Source organism: Urocitellus parryii, chromosome 2, assembly GCF_045843805.1.
Source record: "Urocitellus parryii isolate mUroPar1 chromosome 2, mUroPar1.hap1, whole genome shotgun sequence".
NCBI classification, from domain to species: Eukaryota; Metazoa; Chordata; class Mammalia; order Rodentia; family Sciuridae; genus Urocitellus; species Urocitellus parryii.
In genome coordinates this window covers 44,948,965-44,960,281 of record NC_135532.1, presented here as the reverse complement: position 1 = coordinate 44,960,281, position 11,317 = coordinate 44,948,965, and positions in this window count along the sequence as shown.

The window sequence follows — 11,317 nt, the reverse complement described above, 5'->3', positions numbered from 1 at the left end:
AACAAACACACATAGGTATTAAGGAAAATAAAGAATGTTAAAATAGTAAAAATTGGAGGGGGGGAGAAGGCATATACAACACAACTATAACATACTATTCAGATGTCCCTGCCTCAAAATCCTAACTTATGCAAAGGACTTGGTTTCACATATGTTGGGGGATGTAAGGGCAGGAGAATATTAGGAGAGAAGAAAAAGAAAAAAAAAGGAAGAAGTAGGATTGTTAATTGTTTTGGTTGGAGATCAGTATATTTCTTACTTCCCTTCTCATCCAACAGGTGGGGTTGTTATTGTTAGCTGGTATCTTTGCCCTCTGGATGGTGATGATAATTAGGGTGGGAAGGCTGGTCTTGGTGCAAGGCTCCTGGAAGTGAAGCTGGCACCCACCAGTCCCTGCAGGGAGACTGCACCTCAAGAGTCTCTTTTTGGGTCCGCTCGATTGAGTTAAGCTCCTGGTCCTATCTCCCTTTCTTGCCTGAAGATTTCCCAATTCCTGGTCTCTCTATTAGTCTCCAAACTGTTGAACTCTCTCCCTCTCCCTTACTAGTTCCCAATTAAGGGAACTCTCTCACAGGGCCTCCCATGGGCAGTGCCCTGATTACACTGCGAACCCACCCCACTGAGGGCTGTTTTGTGTTGGGCAGTTACTGTGCAGGGTTACCAGCCACTGGGGAGAAGGTGGAGTTGGAAACCTGGTCATCTGGAGTTCCAATCTGGAAGCTACCTCCACCAAAGATGGCAAGGAAGGTGTCCCAAGATGGAGGCATGGTGCTTCCAGTGCCAGGGTGTCAGATTGGGTGGGGGAGCCGGGCGATGGTGTTGTACAATAGGTTCAGAGATGAGCTCTGTGGCATGCAATATGGTGGTTTTTGGCTGTCTTCAGTGCCTGTGGGGATGTCCCAAGGTGCAGGCAGACTACCACACATAGGGGACTATGGCTGTAGCTGCCAGGTTGCAAGATGGAAGCAACTGGGAAGCACCACGTTGGTAGATGGGAGTCCACAGGGGAGTGGTGGGTGGAGTTCCTGTGGGTGGGTAGCAGCTGAGTGCTCTGCATGGGAGCAGAGCAGTGTCTGGGAGTTCTGTGCCAGTGATGATGCGGTGAGCCTGCTAAGGGGCTCATGAACCCTGTGTGGGCTAGTAGTCAGGAGTTGAGTGTCAGGAGCCAGGAGTCCTGCTCTAATGCTGAGGCCCGGAGCCCTGCACATGGCCATAGCGCTGGTGATTTCTGAATAACAGCAGCTGCGTAGGGGTCCTCTATCACTCTCAGAGAAGCAGTATTCCTATTAGTTGAGACCTGGGTCATGGAGCTACACAGAATGCTGCCTCCCTCTGGCCCACCATCTTGGATACCCCCATAACATAATGAATCTTTACATCCCCCAAATCCAGATTCATCAATCGTAGATTTTATATACTACAATGCTTCATCTATTTTCTTTTTCCTAACAAAGTAATTTAAAGATATTTCCTGCTACATACGGACATTTCCCACACCCACTGTTACACTTAACTAAGTCATCGATAACCTGTTGTATCATCTAATACCCAGTTCATATCCCAATTACCTTGATTGCTACAAAAACTTGTGAATAGAGAAGTTGCTCATGTTCAGATCTAAATGAAGTTCACACCCAGCTGTAGATGATTATACCACACATCTCATTTATTTTATTTATTTATTTTTTGTTAGAACAAGATGAGGAGGCTGAGGCAGCTACGGGCACACATCTCATTTAACCAAGAAAAATCCCTTGGGGCCTTTTGAAATGCCAATAACTGCTGAGAAAACTCTTACCTTATTTTTAAGTCACATGTTAATTGTGTTTTCTGTATTTGCAACCAAAGTGTGCTAAGTGATGCAAGTAGATTGCTATAGTTTGGGTCTTAAATGTCCCCCCAAGACCAATGTGTTGAAAATCTGTCCCCAGTCCATAGTATTATTAGGAGATGGTGGAACTTTTAAGAGTGGGGGCCTAGTGGAAGGAAGTGAGCTTGCTGGGAGATGCTTCCAAAGGAGACATAGAGACCCTGACCCATCCTCCTTTCTTTCTTTGCTTCTTGGCTACAGTGAGGTGAACAATTTCTTCCACACTGCACTACTGCCTTGATATACCATGCTACCATAGGCACAAAGCAACAGGGCAAAGCAACCTTGAATCAAAACCTATGAAAACATGAGCCAAAGTAAACTTTTCTTCCTTTTAAGTTGATTCTCTCAATTATTTTGTCATAGTGATAGAAAGCTGACCAACACAGGTGAACTTGATGGCATCAAGCTGTGTGTGGTGGTGCACACCTGTAATTCCAATGGCTTGAAGGATGAGGCAGGAGGATTACAAGTTTGAGGCTAGCCTCAGCAAGGTCCTAAGCAACATAAAAAATAAAGAGGACTGGAGATGTAGCCCAGTGGTAAAGCACCTCTGGGTTCAATACCAAGTACTGCCCCCACCACACACACACACACACACACACACACACACACACACACACACACACAGGTGGCATTAAGAAGACAGGATTGGGCAACTAGGAAGATAAGGAAAAGAGGAGATTCCAAACTGATTCTTAGAGGTCTTCCACTGGTGACTATTGAGCTCATAACAATAAATATAGTCTAATCCTAAAACAGTGAGGAACAGACCATATGGACCCCAGGACCCCAAGACTAAATGAGTAAACAGTGGGGGTCAGGGCAACAGAAACTACAAATAAGAAGCCAGAGAAATAAAAGAAGCTGGGGTTTGTGGGGTGTCACAGAAACCAAGCAAAGTTTCAAAAAGGATGCAAGAGTAACAAACCTCATGTATCCACAAGGGCAAGTAAGATCAGGATAAAATTTTCCCATTAGATTTATCAACTAGGTTGTCACTGGAGATCTGAACAAGAGGCATTTCAGTCACACTAGAGAGATAATTATCACCAGCCATTCCCCATTCTAGAGTATTCAAGGAAATATTCTTTTAAAAAGTACAAGAAATATGTGTAGTCTTAGTCCTCTGTGTATTGAAGTCAGACAGTTTATACAACAAAAAGAAAAAAAAAAACTAACTCATCTGGATTTTATCATCATTCATTAGATTTTTAAAAAACAACTATTTTTTGCCTTACGATTACTTGGGTATTTGCTAAAATATGAGCTAGTTTATTCATTAGGACACTACTGGTACCACATTAAAGTACAAATATGGTAAACTCCCTGCCTTTTTCCTTTCATTTTTCTCTCAACTACCTATAACAAGGACAGAGAGTTGAGAGGTGGTTTCAGGGATTTATTTTTAATTTTACAGGCAATGAAAACAATAAGAAATGAACCTAATGGAAGGCATGAGGGTATAAAGCAAACAAAAACGTGCATTCATTTTAGAACTTCCACATGTAATTTCAGTTGACTGACAGCCACTGTCAAGCTAGTTTTAGCCTGTGTCAAAGGCAATAAAACAAGTGCCCTTCATGGAGGTGTCCACTGTCTAATGGGGGGAAATGGGCATCTACATCATGTAGATTTGTGTAATGGTCACCCAGAGCAGCATCTGCTGCTCAGGTGCCAGCTAGAGATAATCCCATGAAAGAAGAGCTGGCACCGATACACGTATGTTGTTTTCTGAAGCCAATTTGCATTTTGTGCTTTTGTCTATTGGAGCCAAAACAGCACAAACAATGCCAAACCTGGTTTTCTGATTATTTTCAGGCTGATTGAATCTGGCACATGACATGGTTTTATCTAATTAACCCACATGCGGTACAAAACAAAACAAATTTGAAATGGAAAGCTATTTCTATCTTCATTGAAAGACAGAGGTGAATATATAATTATTTTGTCCTTGTCTCTCGGCCAAATTTACAGTTGAGGAAGGAGGTTTTTTTCTACTAGACTGCAAAACAAGTTCTTTGTATATTTTGTCTATTATAATTAAAATGTAATATCACCAGACTGATATCATCCCCACATACCTTTCCTTGCCCACTCCTCACGAAATTTCCTTTGAAAGAAGAGCCTGAGATGCCAAAAGTGCTTGAGATAGACTGCATTCTCCCTTGAATGCGTGCTCTTTGCTTTCCTGAGTAAATCTCATTCTTGTGCCTCTAATTTTCACATGTTGAAATTCCTTTTTGCATTGCTTGTCAAGGACTCTTTCATCCTGAGTTGAGGTCCCCCTCTTTGGGATCTTTTCAGACCTCTTTCGATGACAATCTCAGCTGGAGAGACTCTGTGTTTTAAAAGGTCCTAAATAAGTTTAGCCTACCAAAAAATCTTAAATTCAAATGACTTTAGGGTTTAATTACATTTGCAAAATGCCTTTGCAGTAGTATTTAATGCTAGATTGAACAACCAGGAAACAAGAACTTTATGGAGGCCACCTTTAGAATTATGTCTACCATATTCTGCTTATGATTTATGGATCAATATTTATATGGATACATATTAGAGCATATGTATCATACATGAATGTGTTTATACATAATACATATTTCCTAGGTTTGTCTTCTGAAAAGGCCCAGAAAAAAATAGATACATCCCAGTACAAATGAATATACCTTGCTTCCAAATCTTGTTTTCCAGATATTGTTGTTTACTAAAAGAAAACACGGTTCTTTGGAGAAATGGATAATTTCGTGTCTGAGGCGGGGAAAATATAAGGTAAGTCTGAAATATCTTCTTGTACCAGAAAGTAAGAAAGTCTTCAAAGAATGGAAAGGACATGTAAAAAGGATATGAGGGACTGCATGAAAGGACTTTCACAGGCCAAATGTGATCATCAAAATAAATAATGTTCATAGGGGTAGTAGTACATGCCTGTGACCCAGCAACTCAGAAGGCTGAGGCAGAAGAATCACAAATTTAAGGCCTAAGCAACTTAGGGAGACCCTTTCTCAAAATAAAGAATAAAAAAGGGCTGGGAATGTGGCTCAGTGGTTAAGTGCCCCTGGTTTTAATCCCTGTTACTAAATAAATAAATAAATAAATAAATAAATAAATAAATAATGTTAGTGATGGATTATAACCCATTGAATAAAATAAATATTCATGAATCCCTATTTGTATAAATTCTTACACCAGGGAATGGAAATCTCTTCCTTTTAGCAGAATTCCAGTTAATAGGTGTACAAGGAATGATAGAGTTAGAAATACAGTTTCATACTCATAAATGATTCAGGCTCACAACATCCATAGATGCTAAAACCAGTGGGTAAAAGTTTGATGAGAAGCTGGATATTTACATAGCCTCAAAGCATCTATCCACAAATTGGATATCAACGGCTTATTAATTATTCAGTAACCACACAGTGAAGAAACCCATCATGTACCATCTTAGCCAAGCGATGGTAGCCAACACAGCCAATAACGGGACAAAACAGCATCGTGAGTTTCCTGATGTGATGTACAGAAAAAAAAAAAAAACACTTCATCTCTTCTGTGGAATTCCTGCAAAAATGCATCACTTTATTTGAGTCTTGAGGAAACATCAGACAAACCCAAAGTAAAGGACACTCTGCAAAGTTACTAGACTGTACTCTTCAAAAAACATCAAAATCATTAGAGACAAGAGAAAACTGGGAACTCTTCCAGATTGAAAACAAAAAAGAGACACAACAACCAAATAGTCCTAGATTTGGTATTAGAACATTTATGATAGGTGAAAAAAGGAAGACTATGCTTTTTTTATTATAAAGGATTTATTAGGACAATTTGCAACATTTGAATGGAACCCATGGGTTAGATGGTAATATGTATCAATGTTGATTCTTTTTTTGGTTTATGGTGGCTATGTAGAAGGGTGTCCTGATTTTTAGAAACTATACACTGAAGTATTTGGTAGTAATGGGCAAGGTGTCTACAACTTATACTCCAATGTTTTTTTTTTTTTTAAATGAATATCTTCTGTGGGTTGAATTGTGCCTTCCCTAAAGATATGTTGAAGACCTAACGTTGGTCCCTGTGAAGGACAGGTTATTTGTTTGTTTTGTTTCTATGGTACCAGGAAGTAAACTCAGGCATGCCGTACCACTGGGCTACATCAGCAGCCATTTTTGTTTTTTTATTTTGATACAGGGTCTTGTTAACTTGCTCAGGCTGGCTTCAAACTTGCACCTTCCTCCTGCTTCAGTCTCCTGAGTATCTGAGATTACAGGCTGTGCCATAGTGCCTGGTTAGAAATGGGACCACTGAGTGGGGAGGGGAGGAAATGGTGCCTTAGCAGACATAATCAAGTTGAGCTGAGGTCAAATCAATATTAGATAATCTATGTTCTTTTTTTTCTTTTTCTATTCTTTTACTTATTTTTGCATTTTTTTTTTGGTGAAGTATAATTATAAATAATGGTGGGGTTTGTTTTTCCATATTCATACATGCACACAATCAACAATATAATTTGGCCAATATCACTTCCCAGTATTTCCCTTTTCTCTCTCCATTTCCTTCCTGCTGGTCCTCTACTGATTTCTCTTCCATATTTATGAGGTCCACCACCTACTTTCTTTTCCTTTTTCCTCTCTAGCTTCCATATTGAGAGAAAACACACAACCCCTGATTTTCTGTGTATGGCTTATTTCACTTAACATAATGTTCTCAAGTTCCATGCATTTTTCTTCAAATGACATAATTCTTGAGTTGCTGTGATTACAGGCATTGTCACCAAGCCCTGCTGTAACCTACTACTTTGCTGAATTTGTTTATTAGCTGTAGCAGTCTTCTGGTGGAGCTCATTGGATCTTTTAAGTATAGGATCATATCATCTGCAAACAGTGATAATTTGACTTTTTTACTTTCCTATATTCTGGTCATGGTTACTTATTTTCTTTAATACTGTATTAGTGTTCAAGGCTTGTCACTTTGTCTTCCAACTCTGAGATTCTCTCTTAAACATGTTATATAATATTACAGATACTTTTCTTCTTCTTCTTGGTACTGGGAATTGAACCCAGAGATGCTTTACCACCAAGCTATCTACTCAGCCATTTTTATTTTGAGACAGGATCTCACTGAGTTACATAATGTCTTGCTAAGTTGCTGAGGCTGGAATCAAACTTGTAATCCTCCCGTCTCAACTTTCTGAGTTGCTGGGATTACAGGCACGGTCACTATGCCTGGTTTAGAGAGACTTTTTTTTTTTTTTTTTTAATTTTTAGTTGTACACAATACCTTTATTTTATTTATTTTTATGTGGTGCTGAGGATCGAACCCAGGGCTTTGCACGTGCTAGATGAGTGCTCTACTGCTGAGCTACAACCCTAGCCCTAGAGAGACTTTTAACTGAACATTTTGATATATTGTGTCTTTTTTTCCAAAATTCTGTTTGGCTCTTTTTTAATATCTCTACCTCTTTACTGAATTTTTCACTCATATGCTCTATTGACTTCCTTAATTCATTCATTTGTTTTTCTACATTCTCTTGGTATTTGTTGATCATTTTCATAATCATTATTTTGAATTCTTTATCTGGAATTTCATCCACTTCAGTACCTTTGGTAAATTGTGAACTTTAAAAGGCATCTTGTAACCTTGTTTTTATGTATTGCTTGTATTCCTGTGTTGGGTTTTATGCATGTGTTGGGATGTTTTGTTTACTCTTGTGTGGGCAATTTTAGGGCTCATCCTTCTCTTGCCAAAGCATTCTTGGATCTCAGGTTGTGAATTTTTCAATATATTTCCAAGTGGGCTTTGTAGTATAGTTTACTTGCCAATGCTTTTTGGTGAGTTAGTGTATTTCCATCATGTTATATTGTTTCAAGGCTTGAGGGTTCCACTTTCCTTGTAGTTCTCAAAAACATGGGGTCCATCTTAGAGATTTGGCAATTGTGTTGTATACAGCAGAATATGTGGAGTACCCCCTCTGTCACTGCTCTTCTTAACAACTCTAAATTTTCTGCAGGATATGGGAATGATCTAAATTGAGATCCTTTATCAGTGTAGTATCCATATTCTTCATGTTAATTCTCTGTTTTTGGTGTAGGTGTAGATGTCCATGAGTGGGTCCTGAGGAGCACCCCCCACATACAGCTTTTCCTACTTACGGCCTGATAGTTTGGGGGGTTTTGTTTCTTCTATTCGTTGTATTAAAGTATTGTTGAAGTTTGAGCATTTGAGCATGGTTAATTTTTTAATTTAATTTTTTTGTGTGTGTGGTGCTGGAGATTGAACCCAAGGCCTTGTGCATGCAAGGCAAGCACTCTACCAACTGAGCTACATCCCCAGCCCTAAGCATGGTTAATTTGTGTGTGGAACAAGGTGCATAGTCTCTTGTCTGGGTTTAGCTCAGTAGCAATCTCCACTCTGTGAACTTGTTTTTTTTTTTACCAGAAGTTTCTCAGCACCTTGCTGAGAAGCAATACTCCTGCTGTTTGAATCTCAAGCAATGGGGCAACTGCCTATGCAGAATTACTCTAAACTTCCCATCTTGAATCTCTTCAATTTCCATCTGACTTGTGTTTTTCTAAGGAGACAATGATTTAGAGACAGACATAGGGAAGAAGGCCATGCATTGGTAGAGGCAGAGATTGTAGTAATGCAGCTGGTAGCCAAGGAATGCCAAAGGATTTCTGTTGAACAGCAGAATCTAGACACCCCAGAAGGAACCAACCCCACCAAACACCTTGATTTTGAAATTCTAGTCTCCAGAGCTGTCAGAGAATTTCTGTTGTTTTAAGATATCCAGTTTTTGGTACTTGGCTATGGTAGCCCTGAGAAACTATTATAAACTCTTCAGTTTCTTATGTGTATGATTTTCTGAACTTCATAATTTTACAAGATCAACTATATGAAATTTGTAAGAATGTAGTGCCATGAACTTACAAGAAATATTTTCTTATTTTTATGTGCACATATCTTTAATCTACATACCTATAGGAGCCTTATAAAATGATATTGCTACACCTCTTAATTCTCACTTCTTTGCTCACCTTTATAATGCCCAATATGATAAGACAGAGAGATAGGTGGTAGAGAGAGCAGTAGGGAGTTTAGTGAATTATATTCAGTGTCTGGATTTAGAAATGACACAACATGGGTAAAAATACCTAACAATGTCTGACTCACAGAAGTAATCCAGTAAATACGTATGTAAACACATGCTTGCTTATAAATTATAACACAATAATTTTGAGCTGTTTCATTATCATTAAAATTGAGAAAAAACAATCTTCACAGCTCATAACAGGATAAATAATAAGACAACAAATACAAAAGTTCTCTTTAATCTCTAGGCTCTCCTGTTGAGAACATATATTATCTCTAAAAATGTTACTGAAATAGAAATTTGGGGATACAAGAGAACACTAGTCTCAAAAGAAAAATTCCCACAAAACACTGAAATATAGAACAATCAATTTTGAGCAACTCAGGCTATGTCCTTGTGCCCATGTCCTTGTCTGCAGCTGGTTGATTGGCTGATGGAAAACCAACAAAGTCACAAGATAACCAAAATATATCTGGAGGAACCAGTCCTTTAGAGAACGTGTTCATTAGAGACTGGGTGACCAAGAAATGAAACTAGCCTGGTTACAATGGTGAAACACACACCACAGGGGGAGATTTAAGATGCCAATGAGACATGTGATGTAGGAAATAGCATTATTAGAACATGCAAGGGCAATGAAGTGAAGTTCTGTAGCTTCACCCTACTCTACCTCTAGTTTAGCTCCCAATTACTGTCTCTCCATAAATGTTAAAACCCCAGAGCAAGATGAGGTGCCTCTCTCTCTCAGATCACCTGCACTATCATTTTTGAGGGTGTACTTTCCCCTTTATAATGAATCTCTTGGTATTATTCATACCTGATGTGTCCTTAAATTCATTTCTTCCACTTGTTCAAGAATCTTCTGTATGAAGATCTCCTTTACTTCTGGAGATTTCCTCAGACTCTCACTAATGCATGCTATGTTACTAATTACATATTCAGATTGATCAGTATGCAATTTCAGCTGTTGAGTAACAACAGTTGAGTTGAATAGTATTTTGTAATTTTCCACATGGAATAATCACATCTCACCCCCAACTCATATAGAAGTAAATGGGTAAGAGTGGTTTTGCAGAGAAGGAAACTGAGTTTAGGTTCATGTAGCTTTTAAGAAGACACAAAATGGGGGATTTCTTATTTGAAATTACAAAAATACTGATGTCAGTTATCTCTTCAGAACACAGCTTAGCATTCCAGACAGAATTAAACATCTGGTTTGAAGTGCAGGTTTTTGATGGTACCCAAGACCTAATCAACTTATTGCCGTTGATGACAGGATACACTGAATTACTCCATTTGTTTCCCAGGTGGGTTTAAAAGTCCACCTTAGCATTCCATAATCCAGAAGCATGTTTTTCTTGGACTAAATATACCCTGAAAAAGGAAAAACAGAATGATGATCCAGGGGATTCTGCCTCAGAAAAAGCATTGCTGACAAGCACAACTAGAAAACAGAAAACATTGTGTTTTTGTTTGGGTCTTGACCCTATTTTTGTAGCCAGATTCTTCATGAATATGTGAGGTTTTGGAGACAAAGTCTGCCGGATGGTCTTAATCTAAAAAAAGCCAAAACCACTAGTTAAGGCTGACACAGTACAAACTGTACAGCTTTTCTAGCATTTTACTTGTACTTCCTACATTATAGGGCGATATGAATTTGTTCTTCAAAATACTTGTATTTTTCCACAACACTGCACCACAAAACCCCTTTCCTCCATGCTATGTCCTTGTTCTCTGGCCACAAGAACAATGTGAACTTTGGAGGGTCAGCTGCATGGAATTCAAATGGAACTATACTCTTGGCAAACAAACATACCAGAAATATGTTGAAGGAGTTATGAAAGCACTGCCTAAAGCTAGAAAGTTTTCACATCAATAAATAATTTTTATGTTTTTACTTTTTCACATTCTTTTGAAAAATGTCAAGCATTCACTCCTATAGGCCTACATTTTAGTACACTTTGCACACATATTTCATTATCCTTTCCTTGTAGACCAGCTGGTGACACTGATGGTATTGTACACCACCTACACTAACACAAACTACAACAGACATCCAACTTGGTGTTCTGCCTGCACACATCTTTGTGGTTTTAGTCTATTGTTTTGAGATGTGACAGCAGGGTTCCCCCAATCCTCTCTGCTTTCTTTCTGTATTCTGACTGAAAATCAGTGTGTCTTCACTGTGCTATCACCCAGCCAATACAGGGTTTTCCTGAAGGCTTGAGCTTAAGCCAGGGTCTTGAATATTTCCAGACACTGATAAAGGTATTGAGGTGGTTGCTTAAAACACTAAAAGAAATATGCCAGATTTGCTAAACCCTCGGATAAAGTCCATATCCCAATCCCTTCACCATACA